Genomic DNA, 16,984 nt, shown 5'->3' with positions numbered 1-16,984 from the left:
AAAGACACGTATGCTGGGAGGTGACAATGGGACCCCCAATGGCTTACGGGATGATCACCATCATAAACATTAAACTCCACAGAAGCGACAGAAGGCTATGGGGAGGCCCTCTAAATGGTCCCCAGGGGCTGCACAAACAAAACTACAAAGCATCATTTACATACTGCCTTGAAAGAAACACAAGGATTTTTTTTTTCCCCCAGCCCCAGCTTGGCAGAGCTCCACATCGTAAGCTTTTTCGTCTCTGCTTTTGAACAGTGGAAGAAAAGTGCCTTTGCTCCAGGCTGGTCTTCACCAAAATAAAAGTAGACCATCTGGCCAGCGCTGCTGAGGAAGCCTCTGCACCTGAATCCATCCGTGGCTGGGCTCAGATGTAATCACTGCCCTTCCTGGAGGAGGACCTCTCCTCCTTGGTGTGAGGAACCACCTGGCCTCTTCTGGCTGAGGTGAGATGCAGCCTTAAGGGTGTGGCCGCCATTACTTACCCTCCCTCACATTCTGTCCACTTCAGTCCTGCTGCGTCCCCAGAAAGAACACCTAGGAAGTCAAGGGTTTAAAACCTGAAAATCTAAAGAGAAACCATGCAAGGCCTTCCCTTACCTTCCGCCCTCCCAACAGCAGTGTGCACTTCCTGTTGGCTATTTCCCCACTCATACGTGCCTCCACTAGAGGAAAGATAGGATGTCCTGGAGAAGTTTGAATCAAGCAGTGATGCTACCTTGCAGCCTCTGCTGGTTTGTGGCAGGTGACGAAGGCAAGATTATCCATTTGAGTGAAGATTAGGACTGTGAGTCAGGTTCACGTTTTCATGTGATTCTTACATCCCTGTAGTTCTGAATAATCTTGAAATTAGTCCAGTCCATAAAGATTTAAGTTCTTAGTCTATTTTTTTTTAAGTTTAATTTTGAGAGATATAGCATGAAGAGGGGAGGATCAGAGAAAGAAGAACACATAGGATCTGAAGCAGGATCTGCACTGACAGCAAAGACCCTGATGCAGGGCTTGAACTCATGAACCATGAGATCATGACGTGAGCTGAAGCTGAATGCTTAACCAACTGAGCCCTGCAGGTCCTCCTATTTTTTTTTTTTTTTTTAAAGAATAAAGTAGAAAAAGTGAACATGTCCTGTTCTACTCAGACTGTCATAACAAAATATCACAGACTGGGTGACTTAACAGAAATTTATTTCTCACAGTTGTGCAGGTTGGGAAATCCAAGAACAAGGTGCTGGCCAATTCAGTTTCTGGTGAGAGCCCCCCACCCCCGCCCCGACTCGCCGTTGGCCTCCTCGCTGTGTGTGTACAGGATGGAAAGAGAGAGCTCTGGTGTCTCTTCCTCTTCTTATAAAGTCATCAGCTCTATTGGATTAGGGCCCCACATTATGACCCCACTTAACCTTTATCACTTCCTCATGGGCCCTTATCTCCAAATATGGTCACATTGAAGGATAAGGCTTCCACATATGAATTATGGGAGATACAATTCAGTCCAGAGCACTATGCTTGGCCATTGGGGGGGCTGAAAGGTAAATAGCATAGGTCCTATGTGCTCAAGGACCTTAAGTTCTAGAATCCATTTATTTTAGAAATAGAAGGGCCCACAGAGTTTATACAGTCTCTTCTCACTAGCTCCAGGGATTCTTTCCAGACACGCTCCAAAAATGTGCCTCTGTGAGGTGTTTGGCTATTTCGCTCTGCTTCAAGAAAGAGACACAGAGGCACAGAGATGTGAGGTGGCCTGGGGCACTGATGAGGTAACACAAATTAAATTCAAAGTGCGGCTGTGTCTCCAAAAGGAGACTTGAGATGCTAAGGTCTGGAGCATCAAACACATTCCTTGTCCCTAGACTCCTAACACTGACAGAGCAGTACCTCCCTAGGTGTTTATAAAGACTTTTTGATTCATAATGTAGGAGGAGCATTAGATGGAAGCTTGTGCCCAAGACAAGACCAGGACTGTAGTTTGGTAGAGAGAGCGACTTTGTTGTTTTCCTGAAGTATGAAAGCAGAGTTTGGATGCTAATGAACTCGACAAGTTCAACATCCAAGACAGTATGGCATATTAAAGACCTTAGACCCGAGACACCCCTTACCATACCGGGTTCCTGCAAGAGCCTCACTGAGCTGAAAAGAGAAATGACCGTAACAAATCCTCGAGTAGAACTTGATCAGATGCAAATAAACAAACAAAACTTAATGAGCATTTGCCATATGCCAGATAGTGTCCTTTTCATCTATTATCTCATTTAATCCGCATAATAGGTCTATGAGGGATACACCATTATTACCCACACTTAACTGATACAGAATCTGAAGTCTGATGAAAATACACTTCTCCAAAGAAGACATCCAGATGGCTAACAGACACATGAAAAGATGCTCAACATCACTCATCATCAGTGAAATGCAAATCAAAACCATGATGAGATACCACCTCATACCTGTCAGAATGGCTAAAAATGGCAACACAAGAAAAAAAAGGTGTCGGTGTGGAGAAAGGGGACCCCTCTTGTACTGTTGGTGGGAATGGAAACAGGTGCAGCCACTCTGGAGAAGAGTATGGAAGTTTCTCAAAAAACTAAAAATATGGGACACCTGGGTGGCTCAGTCCATTAAGAGTCCTACTTCAGCTCAGGTCGTGATCTCATGGCTTGTGAGTTTGAGCCCCGAGTTGGGGTCCTTGCTGACAGCTCGGAGCCTGGAGCCTGTTTCAGATTCTGTGTCTCCCTCTCTCTCTCTCTGCCCCTCCCCCGCTTGCATGTACACGATCTCTCTCTCTCTCAAAAATAAATAAATATTAAATAAACATTAAAGTTAAAAAAAAAAAAAAAACTAAAAATAGAACTACCCTGTAATCTAGCAATTGCACTATTAGGTATTTACCCAAAGGATACAGAAATACAGATCCAAAGGGGCACATGTACCCCAACGTTTGTAGAAGCACCACCAACAACAGCCAAACTGTGGAGAGAACCCAAATGTCCACTGACTGATGAAAGGATAAAGAAGACGTGGTATATATATATATACAATGAAATATTACTCAGCAATCAAAAAAGAATGAAATCATGCCATTTGCAATGATGTTGATGGAGCTAGAAGGTACTATGCAAAGCGAAATAAGTCAGTCAGGAAAAGACAGTTACCATATGATTTCACTCATGTGGAATTTAAGAAACAAAAACAGATGAACATACGGGAACACAGGGGTGGAGAAGACAAGAGAGGGAAACAAACCACAAGAGATTCTTAATGACAGAGAACTAACTGGGTTGATGGAGGGAGATGGGTGGGGATGGGCTAGATGGGTAAAGGGTATTAAGGAGGGCACTTGTGCGGTGCACTGGCTGTTGTATGTAAGTGATGAATCAAGAATTCTACACCTGAAACCAATACTGCATTGTATGTTAACTAACTAAAATTTAAATTAAAAAAAAAAGAAACTGAAGTCTGGAGTAAGTGGCTTGGGGTCATACGTTCGGTAAACATTGGGACAAACTAGGATTTAAATCCAGGAACCCACATTCTGAGCATACATTACAGCATACTTGGGGCTTCACTTTTCAAACACGTTTGTCCACTGGACTAGCAGTCAGTGCTTGAAGTGTGTACTAGAATGCAAATCTAAAAGGGCAGGGACCTCGTTTATCTTAGGTGTCATCCCATCGCTACCACAGAAAATCACATGGAACGTAACAGGTGCTCAGTAAATATTTACTGAATGAATAAATAACAGATTATGTCCGATTCAGTGAAATCACTGCCATAGTCTCCTCATCATCTTCCCCATTTTTATCCGATGTTCTACTTCTATCGTCAATGGCCATCTTTTGCTACCCACTGCCTGGTGACTTTAAACAGCTTTCAAAGATTTTCCAACCTGGCTCCAACCTACACGTCCAGCCTCACGTGCTGACAGTCGATTATAAAATACTCCACTCTGGTCACCGCTGCCCTGCCCCTGCCCCTGCCCCTGCCCCTGCCCAGCCGCCTCTCGCCCAGGCCATGTGCCATTCTACCAACCGAGGTATCCTCTCCCTCTTCTTGGATTACATGGAGATCACTCACCTTTCAAAGTCCAATCTCTTCCAAAAAGCCTTCTCTCATCGTCAAGTGCACAGTGCTATTTTTCTCTCCTGAATATGGATTCACCTGGAACATATCACCCACTCCCTCATCCTTTCCCATCTCCACAAAGAGACAGAAGGCCAAGGCCATGCCGTGTCATTTTTGATATTCTCCCCAACATACAGTAAAGGCTTGGCTTACAACAGACACATCAAGAATAGAGACTGATGCAGAAAGAATAGAGTGATGCAGAATATGTCTCATCTAAATGCAAAACATCTATTGATACAGTTTTTTTTTAAATAAAGGTTAAAAAATTTTCATTGAGATAAAATTCACATGACATAAAATGTTATCCTTTTAACCACACCGTGCAACCATCACCATTACCTAGTTCCAGAACTTTTTCATCGCCCCAAAAGGAAACCCCATACCTGTGACACAATCACTCCCCGCTCCTTCCTCTCCTGGCCCCTGGCAACCACTACTTTCTGTCTCTATGGGTTTGCCAATTCTGGACATTTCACATAAATGGGATTATATGTGTGACACGCGGTCATTGGTGTCTGGTGTCTTTCCCTTAGCATTATGTTTTCAAGGTTCATCCATGTCCTTGACGACATGCATCATATTTCATTCCTCTTAATGATTGAGTAATATTCCATTGTGTGGATATATGACATCTTGTTCATCCACTCTCCAGTCAATAGCCAGTGGAAATTTGGGTCGTTTTCACCTTGCGGTTATTGTGAATAATGCTGCTATAAACATTTGCGGACAAGCTTTTGTTGGAACACTTCCATTCTGCTGATATCTTACTAGGAAAGAACAAATTAACTAAAAGCCTCATCCTGATTCTATAGCAGATATAAAACTTTTCTTTTAGCACATTATTATCTTCATTAAAAAACATTCATGCTCATGAGTAAATTTAACTGTTATTGTATTCCAGAATATTTTAAATTTCTGATAGCTTATATGTTTTGTCTCCGAGACTATTTTCTAACTTCTACGTTCAATTAACAGGATCTTACGTAAACACTTGGATGATTCTTTTACAAAAGGCATACACAAATCTTATTCCTGGTAATTATTCTTCACTATTTTCACATTATTTGGTGTTCAGTAATGGTAACTAATATTGGCTGAGAGCTTACTATGTACCTACCACTACACTAAATGTAACAACACTCTTGAAAGTACATACTGTTAGCATTTCCTGGGTGATGGAAAGAGGTCTGGAGAGCTAAAACAGCCTGCCCAAGGTCATAAAGGTCCAAGGGGTAGAGATGGGATCCTGAGCCAGGTTGCCATATTTCATACAGTAAATGACAAGGCCAGCCCGGAATAGACCCAGACCATCAAAATCTTGTCTCTTAATTCACGATTTTAATCACATGTGTTTGTGTAAGTCAACAGTTAACCTTTAAGTCCAGTACCTAAAGGAGGTATACAGAATGGATATGGAGACGCCCCACAGATGTGCTAGAACCATTCCAAGGCCAAGAACTCCAAATTCTCCTTCAAAAAACCTATGAAAAACAAAACACTCCTGTTTTCTCTGTTTCAGTCTAGTAGCTCTAGATTGTAACAGCAAGTTAGAATGTTCTACAGGTAAGATGCCCCACACTGCTGATGACTGATGTCCTCTCGACAGAAAGAGGACCACAGGCCACTCTTGTGCCAGAAGCATCCTTTTGCTTATGGGGAAGCTTCATATTCAGAGGTACTGCTCGTGGAGTTCAGGAAATGATGGCTGAAATAAGTGAGAGAGAGGAGCCCAAGACGCCATACCTCCTATTGCTTTGTCCCCATTAGCAAAATGTGAGGAAAAAAATGAAAGCATTCCAATATTAGACTTGAGGAAAGATGTCATCTAAAACTAAGGAAAAAAATACATAGTCTATAGTCTTGGTCTGATTTTCCTGACAGATTACAATGCAGGTGGAGGGTGGAAAAGAGGACTGAGATTTGCTAGTTGGCCAATTTGGAGGGCTGCTTGTGTTTTAGTTTCTAAAGAGTGGGGCTCTGCTAATGCTGTTGACTTCCTAGTCACTGGATTTGCTGCCTAGAAAAGTCAGTCAACTATGTTGGTGCTGGCCCATTGCTTTCTGACACAGAGCTCTACCAACCACAGAAAGAGGGGCGAATTAATGGATACAGAAAGCTCCAGACCCTCATAGCTACACCAGGTTCCAAATTATATGACAGTTGGGGTTCCCAAAGTTGGCTGTTTTCTATCACTGTATAACTTTAATTCTATATTAAACACTACGCTTCAAATGTTTTTGAACTTTTTGTTTAAGTACAAAATACACACCAAAAAAGGATACAAATAGAATTGAACAGCTCAACACATTTTCACAAAATGAACACACTCACACAACCAACACCCAGATTAAACAGACCAGAAGCCCTCCTCGGCCAGGGTTTTAATTCTGACACAACATGAAGGGCCAGCAAGCATCCCATGCCTAAAAAACCATTTAGTACGGAACATGCCATTTGGCACATAAACCACAATAAAAGACAACATATCACTTCTCTATTTGTTCAACGAAAGCTGCATCAACACAGAACTTCAAGTAGAGCACGGTCATGCCTCATAGCACCCAGGAGTCAGCCTCTCCAAATCACAGGAGTGGAGCCAAAGGAACAGGCCTAATGACAATGAGGTAAAAATTAATTAACTAATCAGGAGCGTGGTCAACACAGTCTTTTTGCCACCTGCAAAGAACAGTTTTCCCTTCCCCTTCTCCACTTCAAAAGTACCTACATCACTGGTAAAACCAAATATCCACTTAGTAAAGTATAAACAAACTGCAAGAGGAGGGAGAATGGAAATATAATGAAGAAAATAAAGCCACTTGCCTCTCTGCAATCCACTTGCTTCTCCTTCTTTAATGGATTTACAGTGATAGTCTATCATCAAGGTACAATGACAGACTTAATTACAAGAAGCTCTAAGTGATCTAAAGAAAATCGTATATTGCCATCTCCTGGGTACAAACCTCCTTAAGCCTAATCTTCCCAGTCAGGAAACCTCTTATCTCAAAGACAAAAGGATTCCTACTGGCCAATGAATACCAGCTGTCTGAATACTCTTTGTAAAAGGGCTCTCCACAGCCCACTACGTCCAGAAAAGACTTTCCGCATTCTACCTCACTCAGGGCTGTATTCTGTGCTGAAGGAAGGGAAGGGGAGGGAAGGGGAGGGGAGGGGAGGGGAGGGAAGGGAAGGGAAGGGAAGGGAAGGGAAGGGAGGAAAGAAAGAAGAAAGAAAGAAAGAAAGAAAGAAAGAAAGAAAGAAAGAAAGAAAGAAAGAAAGAAAGAAAGAAAGAAAAAGGAAGGAAGGAAGGAAGGAAGCCTTCTACAAATATTCACAGGAACTAGGGACTAAGTTTCCCTTTGAAGGAAACTCAGAGGCAAAGGCTGAATGAATGACATACTTTTTCATAAAGGGAGTAATGAGGCTAAAAGAACAATCCTGTGCGAAAAGTCTGTGACCTATGCTGAGGCTATGACCTTGAATTTGAATCTTCGGACACAAAGAATGTAGCCAATTGTTGAGCTCTGAATTAGATCTTTACAGGAAGTTTGCAAGCCTTTCCCTCTGGGGCTAGAATCCAGTTTGGAAGTTGAGGGTGAGGGGTGGTATCTAAATGATAGGGAAGCCCCCAACATCATAACTGTCCATACACATCAACTTTCTAACGGATTTAACTGTATCTCAATCGCAGAAAAACCTTCTTGGCTTCGAAATTTATTACCTGAATCTAGATTTGGAAGGATTGTGAACATATCATCATATACACAGGAACCATACCCCTGAACAGAGAATCATTCTTGGAGTTTATAGGCCTTGATTTAAGTGGACTTTCAGATCAAACACCTGTCTTTGATGAGCCCAGGGGAAAGAGGTGGAAAAATGTGCTTGCGCCTCTCATGGATAGAGAGAGGTCTTTTTTAGGTTTTAAATCAATAATAAAACCCTGCAATAAGGTGAGTCAGTGGAACATATTCAGAAACAGTTCTTCATTGGCCAAAGATCAACTGGGAGTTCTAACGGATCTGTGTCTCCCTAACGCCACATCTCATGCTCCCAAACCAGATTAATGATGCTTCTACAGAATTACTTTCTTCCTTCCCAAATCCTACCTCTGACACATTGCTGCAAGTAGTTTAACTGTGAAAGGCCTTGACCTCCTTTCTTTGTCTCTCCAATTCAAGTGTGTCTGTTTCCTTGGGGCTACCAAGCTCAGTTGGATGGCTGGCCGGAGCAGAATGTAGCATCAGCCAACCCGGGAACAATGGGCCCCTTTCTCTGGCTGTCACATGAACAGCGTAGTGTTACAGCCATTGTCCCTCTAAGCAGAGAGGGAGAGGCACGGGTTCTCACAGACTAGCTATTCTCCCTGACCCCCTCTGACCAAGTCACTAAAATGTTTTTTTTTTAAAAAAAAAAAAAAGAAGAAGAAAGAAAAAGGAAAAAAGTTGTGCCTTCTGAATGGAGCAAAAGAGCCCTAACAAGGATTGCAGTACATCCAGGGACCACCTGGATCAGAACACCTTGCCAAAAATAAACATCCCTGGGCCCCACAACACACCAACGGGGTCCAAATCGTTAGAACGGGGGCCAGTGTCTGCCGGTGATTCTCAGGCCTCTGTTTGAAAACAGGCTGCACAGAGGTCTCAAGTCTTGCTAACCTCTCTAACGAGCAGAGTATGCACGCCCCTCTGTTCAAGGGAGGCACAGGAGATGGGGGTATACTGAAAGGCAGAGGCTCTCTACTACAGGTACCAAATCTCAGTGCTCTCAGTGCTGAGGGGGGAAACACCAAGAGAAGGCAGGTGAGAATGATCGGGGCACCAAGAAATGTGGAAAGGAAGACTGGAAATGAAAAGAAAACAGCTGGTCAGAAGGTAATAAGAATTTGGGGGTAGGGTCAGCAATGAGGACAAGGGGGAGGAGCAGAAAAGTTAAAAGAAAGCACAGAAGCCATCTAAAAGAGGCTGGAGCCTTCAGCAAAAGATGGACGGGAAGAAAATTCCAGGGATGGTGGGAACAAACAGCTTTTAAAAAAACCGGTTTCATGTCCAGTTTCAAATAATTTAATAATTAATAGCAACCAATAATAACGTATGAAATGATTATAATTAATATATGATAGTTAATAATAATGAATGGTTTGATAATTTAAGAATAGCAACCAATTAAAATATACGAAAGGATTATAATTAATATATAACCATTAACTATACTAATAAATTTTTTTAATGTTTATTTATTTTTGAGAGAGACAGAGAAAGAACTCAAGTGGGTTGGGGCAGAGAGAAAGGAAGACACAGAATCCGAAGCAGGCTCCGGGCTCCGAGCTGTCAGCACAGAGCCCGACGTGGGGCTCGAACCCATGGACTGTGAGATCATGACCTTCGGTGAAGTTGGACGCTCGAACCGACTGGGCCACCCAGGCGCCCCAACAATAACAAATAAATTAATGGTTTAATGGCTTTAAGTCTTAAGACGTGAACTTCCTCCACAGTCCCAAGCCTTAAAGGTCAGCTACTCAGAGCTACACGTTGGGTGACGCTTTGTAAAATTAAAGAAATAGGAAGTGACATCCGTGGTTCGGTGGACAACTTCACGTGAGAAGACACGGCACAGCAGTGTGGCAAGATAATCCCTAAACTGAGGATCTGAAGGGAAAATGCGAATTCAGATCCAGATGATGCCCCTGACCCTACCCCCACCCCCAGTAAGCCCCATAGTTGTTGAATGAGTTAGGTTTCCTCATTTCACGCCTTCTCATGGAACGGGGGCTCCATTTTTATGTGAATCCCAATAGGTGTCCCAAACCACATCTGGTTTAGATAATGAAAGAGCAGTGTCCTACGAGGGGCTCCTCTAATGTCCATAGTGCTGTGGGAGCAGGCAGAATCCAGTCCTGGGGTCCCCTGTATGTTAACTCACCACTCCTGTGGAACGCTTGAGCCACTGTTCTTTGAAACATCTAGCAAACGTCTGCAGCCGTGTGTTGGCTGAGCTCGTTTCCTTATCTAAAACGTGCCGTGCACACTCGAGTCCTCTCTCTTCAAAGCCCCACAGTGCCAGGAAAATTTTGGCAACACACCGAACCCTCTCTCTAGAAGGAACTCTCAGAGAAATTCTCAGAACGGCCTACTGGCCCTTACAACACCCGGCCTTACCCACTCAGTTGTATTTTTTTTTAATCTTTATTTTTCTTAAGGCAAGTATCTCAGTAATTCCACATAATAATTATCCCCTTGCCCTATACACCTGATAAATATCTGATTGGGCAAAAATAAAACTCAAACCAACTTCTTTCTTAAAGAATGCAAACGTCATATCTTGTCCTCAATTCCTTGTCCAAAAAAAAAAATAAACAAATAAAGTAGTGTTCTAAACATATCAATGGAGGTAGGTATTTAAAATTTTTCATTTTGGTGGCAAAATTAATCCCCTGGGCCCCAAACAAAGATTTTATACTTCTGTTTTGCTCCTGGAGGAACAAGTTAAGTCTGTGTTTTGATTTTCAGTTTACCATTAAAAAAATATTTTCAAAGAAGACAAACATGATTCTTTCCCAGAAGGTATTTATATGGTACACAGTGAGATGATCACCTATGGCGAGGTTTGAGAACTAAGCAAATCTGTGTAGCTCATTCGGATCGGCCAGGATGTTCATGACAAGGCACTCAGTCACCCACCCTCTAGGATAGGGCCTCCTTGCTCTCAAAGATAAGATGTTTTTAACAGATGTTAATATCCTGCACATGTACCCATTAAGACGAGGTTCCCATGCTGAAATACTGTTTTCTTTGTCTTAGAAGGGGGGAAGGGTACAATTGATTGCCTTCTGAGTAGGAAACTGAGGTGGTTAAAATGCTTTACATAGTTTCTTTATCTAATAGCATAAATCACTACAAATGAAACAAGAGAGGAAGTCACTGGAAATGAATCTCCATCATAAGAGGATAGATGATCACATTCACACTTTCCAGACTGGCTAATGGCAGAGTATGCATTATCAAATGACATCCACATGCCAACCTGTAGTTTTGCGAATAAAATTGTATAAAGTAAAACAACACTGGTTTGTGCTTTCTTTTTTCCCTCATCACATGAGAAATCTTTGCATCAAGTGTGATAAATTAATCTTCTGCGATAACTGTCTTTAAAAGAGAGTGATCACTGTGAAAAATAATCTTAAATTGCGAGGAAAAGAGAGTGTAGAGATAAATACAAAATCTTGGGGAATTCAGATACAATGAATGAATGAATGAATGAATGAAGGAATGAATGCAGAGACGAGCTAAGACACTCACAGAAGTACACACAGATGCAAGCTTAAACTAAGGTAAAAAAAGTTCATTTTGGAAATAGCACTGAAAAGGAAGACAAATCAACAAAACCCAATGAATTGTAGTTGATTCTTAAAACTGAGCTAATTTTTAACACAGAACACTGGGCGCACATCCTTGAGAAATGGAGACCACAGGCAATTCTTAATATTGTTTGTGTGAAGTCCAAACAATCAGGACGTTTGTACTCTGGGCGCTGATACTGCTCCCTTCCTGCCCTATGCCACCGGAACTTTCATGCATCAGCCTATGAATGAACACTTTTCGTGGTTCATCCTTTGGTGAAGCTGCCCATGAGCTAAAATTTCCATCTTGGTCATTACCCCGCAACGTTTGTTCACTCGTTTGCATGTTATTGCCTATTTCAATAATTACAAAAAATGAGTGAGATGGGGTGCCTGGGTGGCTCAGTTGGTTGCGCATCCGACTTCGGCTCAGGTCATGATCTCACGGCTCATGAGTTCGAGCCCTGCGTCGGGCTCTGTGCTGACAGCTCTGAGCCTGGAGCCTGCTTCGGATTCTGTGTCTCCCTCTCTCTCTGCCCCTCCCCCTCTCATGCTCTGTCTCTCTCTCTCAAAAATGAATCATAAAACATTTTAAAAATATTAAAAACAAAAAAGGAGTGAGAAATGAAACAATTAAAAGCCTAAAGTAATAAGAAATTTTTGTCTCATGAAACTTAATACAAGTGAGCCAAAAACGGGAGTTAATAGACACGCAAAATAATGGCCCATCTTAAGCCTGAATCAAGACATTTGTTGAACTTAAACAGATCAACTGTTGTTCAAATGAGAAGGAAAGCACCAAAAGTATAGAATGTTTAAAGCGAGAAAAATTAAAGAAAGGAGTAAACACCGAATGCAGTGTGTAAATGGCTAACTATAATTAAACATTTTGTAATTCACATGGCTCCCAGGGCCAGCATCCCTTATACATGGTAGGCTTTCGCACCATCGATCTTTGGACCTATTTTTAGGAATGCATCCTGTACTAAAGTAGGAAAAAAGAGTACTAAACTGGTCACCATATTTATGATTGAATATAAAAACAAATACAAAGGGATGTATAAATTGACAAGCATGGGGCAAAAGTACTTTGCTTTTACTGGCACTGGCACTTCCAGGGCCCCGACACTGTCATTCACAACGAAAACCATCCACAGGTATCATACACTCAGCTCTTGTATCATAGCTCTGCCACGGTGTTGAACATGCAACATCAATGCAATGGCATCTAGTGTTTCATAAGTCTCAGGATAGTCTATCTTGCCCATTTACCACTCTGGGTTACTAACTGTGTATACTATGCCTAGCCAAATTGTAAGTTCTTGACTGGCTTCTCCACAGCCCTTGGTACGTACGTAGTGCCTATCCCGAACGCTCTGTGTGCTAAGGAATGTCACCTAGCATTTATTCATTCCATCTTCCCCCACCTTCCTTAGGCATTTATGATGTAACTCTTATGTGCCAGCCATGCAGATAAAGGCTTAAAATAAGGAATGGTAAACTCACCAATCAGCTGGACAAACATCCAGGGAACAAACACGGTTGACACAATATCATAGATGCCACAGTAAAGTTATCCACACAGTAGACTGGGAATCATAAGAGCTATCGCTGAGTTTCTGACAGACAATTAGGAAATTAGCATGAGTCTTAACTTGAACTGTATCTTGTAGGATGAATGAGTAATATGGGGATTGGATGAAAAAGAGGAACAAAGACATTTCGGGCAGAGAAAACGGCATACACGGCTAGGTTGGGGAGAAGTAAGAGCAGGCAATGTATCTTCTAAGGAAGAAGAACAAGTCAAGATTAGTGGGGCAGGAGGCCCGCAGAAGAGGCGAGCAGAAAACCTGCTATTTTGCTCTTACGTATCGTGTTAAAGACGTTAAGCGTTATGCTCTCCACCGGTGTTACTCCAATTGTGATCTCAGGTCACCTCCACCAGATTCATTTAGGGATCTTCTCAGATGCAGATGTCTGGCCCTTGCATCTAGAGTGAAGCCCTGCAATCTGCATTTTCAATAAGCACCTGGGTGACACTGATGCTTACCACCCGGAGAGCTGCCAAAGATTTTTAACCAAGGTAATGACATGATCGGATTGGTGTTTAAAATGTTTTTTTTAACGTTTATTCATTTTTGGGAGACATAGAGCTTGAGCGGGGAAGGGGCAGAGAGAGGGAGACACAGAATCCGAGGCAGGCTCCAGGCTCTGAGCCGTCAGCGCAGAGCCCGACGTGGGGCTCGAACTCTCAAACTGCAAGTTCATGACCTGAGCTGAAGTCGGTCGCTCAACCGACTGAGCCACCCAGGTGCTCCCGGATTTGTTTTTAAAACTATGCTACTAGACTGAGCAGACAACCACGAGGAAGGTACACTCACGGCTGCTACATGAGCATGTCACTTGGGTTTGCCATAGGGAACTTGTAAAACTGCGGACTTTTCACCCATCTCCCAAGACTTACTGCACGTGGATCAAAGTGGACGGGGCTGGGATTTTTTAAAATTATTTTTTAATTTTTTTTTAATGTTTTTATTTATTTTTGAGAGAGAGACAGGGCATGAGTGGGGGAGGGGCAGAGTGCGAGGGAGACACAGAAGGGGAAGCAGGCTCCAGGCTCTGAGCTGTCAGCACAGAGCCTGGCACAGGGCTCAAACTCACGAACCGTGAGATCATGACGTGGGCTGAAGTCAGACGCCTAACCGACTGAGACATCCAGGCACCCGGGGGGGGCTAGGATTTATACTAGGTTGAACAGTATGAAATTGCCATTTTATATAGGTCAAAAATGGGCAAATTGTGGCCATTTCTCACAGCCCAGTCTAACTAAAGCTCAGAGTAACTGAGGATGTGCACACAGAGCTGAATAATTTTCCTCTTGTATTAATTATCGACCCTATTACTCACTTGGCCTGCAATGATGGAAGTGACATAATTTACAAACCTAAGACAAACAGGAGGTTCAAAAGCAACAACCAATGAAGCAAAGCAGCTAATCTGGGGGCTGCAGAGACAGAAGGGACCCTGGAGATTCGCCTGCTCTTTCCCCACCTCCCAACACAAATTTACATAGGAGGAAGCTGATGGGAGAAGTAACCTGCTGGAGGTTATCCTGAATATGTTGTTCAATTCCTCAGTGATACGTTGTCTTCATTTTAACAGATCTTGAAATCGTTATAGCTAAAAAGTATATGGGATTTAATTTGTGGAGAGCTAGTGTCACAGGATGCCCTCAAATGCATAACATGGGGGGAAGGGGAGACACGAGGCCAATACGCGTTTTTAAAATGAAGCCAACAAACTTAAATGATATGGAACATAGACCAGCACTTGAAATGTAATAGCGACTCAATAAATATTCAATGAACAAATAAATGACCTCCAAGAAATAGGTTAACGGGGGTATATTCACGCAAGGAGTTTCTAAGGCACCGGCCAGTCTGTCCCAAGCACCCTTTCGCCCCCAACCATGACCTCTCCTCTAAAATCCCAGCCCTGCCACATGCACCTTTCTTTCCTCTGAAAGGGTCCCAGCAGACAGCAATACAAAGATCATGTGTGAGTTAAATTTGGCATTACATCTCGTCCTAGGTGATTGGGACGCACACATGAGCGCAGCCTTCACAGCTCATCCCAGTACAAATAATAGCTTACACTTCGCTATATTATGGTGATACAATGGTTAACGTTAGCTGTATGGTCATCACCATCACCATAACTAATTATCTGCCAGGATTTTAGCACTCCACGGCTACTGACTCCAGTGACTCATTGAATCCTTTTAACAATCTTCTGGTGTAAGGATTTTCATTACCATTCAGAGTTTATAGATGAAGATAAGAGAGATTAAGTAACTTGCCCCAAACGCCACAACTGGAAAGGGGAAGGGCTGAGAGTTGACCTCAGGTGGCCCGGTCCCCAAACTCACCCTCTACTTAACTCTTTGATCTCAGAGCAGCAAAACTAAAAGTACCCTGCAAGCCAAGCCCCCAGAGCAGTCATGTCAGGAAGATGACACTTCTGGACAAAAAGATTGGATCCTTGTCTTTTCATCCATAAGGAATGAAGTATCTGCAGTTGAGAAGACCATACACAACGTGAGATCCAGGCTATAAAGGAGAAAGGCAAGAAGAACCAGCGAGAAAGTCATTCTCCTCTGTCTAGCACGGATTTTACTGTCTGAGAACTTTTTGGCTAATAAAAATCCCAAGCTTTAACTCTCCCCCTAAAGAGTTTGGGTCTTCCTATGAGGATATTATCTAAAGAAACATCAAATAAATCACTACACCTCATTTACTCCATGGTGCCATCCTCAATTCCAGGAAGAACTATAAAGACAAAATATTTCCCGTAAAGCAGGGCTCAAAGTCCACGTTCTTTAAAGGACTGCCACAAGATAGATCTTTCTGCGGTCTGAAGAACCGCCCCTCCTAACATTCCCTGTGAAGCCAGGCACACCAACAAGGAAGAGATCCCTCTGGTCTAAGTCACCAGGCTGTGATCCTCACACCCCTAAAGGACTCCGAGAACGCAGGAAGAGGGAGCATCCCAAGCCTGTCTGCACAATGCGAATATCAAGTCCTGGAGAAAGAAAAGTTTGGAAAATAAGGAAAGGTCCCAGAGAAGGCAAGCTGGTGTGGAAGAAAGGGTCCTGCTGAAACTGTTTGTCCTTCCCAGTCTGATTCCACGCTCAAAACCTCCCTACATCCAGCTATGACACCCGTCAACAGAGAATAAACACAGAAAAGGCAATGCAAGGGCAGAAATTATGCACAACAAAATGCGTAATGGAGGTGTCTCTCCAGGAAAAATACTCCAGGAAGTTCCTATATAGCCCCCCAAAACAGGACCAAATGTAAACAGTAACAATGAACCCTTGAGACAAAGTAAACAACCCAGACTGAGCCCATCCCGCCCAGGCTCACACGGCACCCGGGTCTCCAGACTAAAGGAAAATATGTCCCCAACCCATAACAAACCAGCCAGCGTCGGGCCCAGGTCCAGGAGGTGCCAGAAGTGAGTTTGCCCAACTCTTACCCAGGTCCCGAGATCCTGAGATTTGCAGCACAACCCTTTCTGCCCGGTTTTCACCCAACGCCGGCCGAGAAACAAAATCTCTTCCAACAGCGCAGTTAGCCTCCAAGTAGCGTCCCTGAAGAGAGCGATACCTGGGGGGGTCAGGCTCCAAGGTGGACACGCGGGAAAGGAGGCTGGTCTCCGCGCGTTTCCAGACCCCTAGTTTTGCGCACCGGGGAAGTACTCGTCGCAAACTTCAACCAGGCTTTCCCCGTCTGGCCCGAGATGCTGGAGGAGGAGGGGAGTAACCCGAGCCGGGCCTGGGATGCGAGCAGTTGCCGCTGCTGCAGCTGCCGCCGCCGGGGCAGTGACCACTGGGGGGTGTCACTTGGCGCCTCTCACTCCCTAGAGCACCCGGCAGGATCCTACCGGCCAGACTGTGAGTCCCCACCGCGGGTCTCCCCTGCCCGGAGCGGCTTCCACCCCCTGGGAGTGACCCCAGCAGAGAGACCG

The 16,984-nt window shown here is 43.5% G+C and overlaps 1 protein-coding gene across 1 annotated transcript in view; it reads right to left on the bottom strand.

Moving 5' to 3' along the window:
• Positions 1 to 16,528, bottom strand: part of MEGF10 (multiple EGF like domains 10) — a 181,432-nt gene extending 164,904 nt beyond the window's left edge. The window contains exon 1 of the mRNA XM_042934177.1: positions 16,493 to 16,528. The gene's annotated coding sequence lies outside the window, so the exon portion shown is untranslated. The remainder of the gene's footprint in view (positions 1 to 16,492) is intronic.
• Positions 16,529 to 16,984: the final 456 nt, after the last annotated feature.

The sequence above is a fragment of the Panthera leo genome, chromosome A1 (assembly GCF_018350215.1).
Source record: "Panthera leo isolate Ple1 chromosome A1, P.leo_Ple1_pat1.1, whole genome shotgun sequence".
In the NCBI taxonomy this organism is placed as follows: domain Eukaryota; kingdom Metazoa; phylum Chordata; class Mammalia; order Carnivora; family Felidae; genus Panthera; species Panthera leo.
This window is presented reverse-complemented; position numbering and strand designations above follow the sequence as displayed.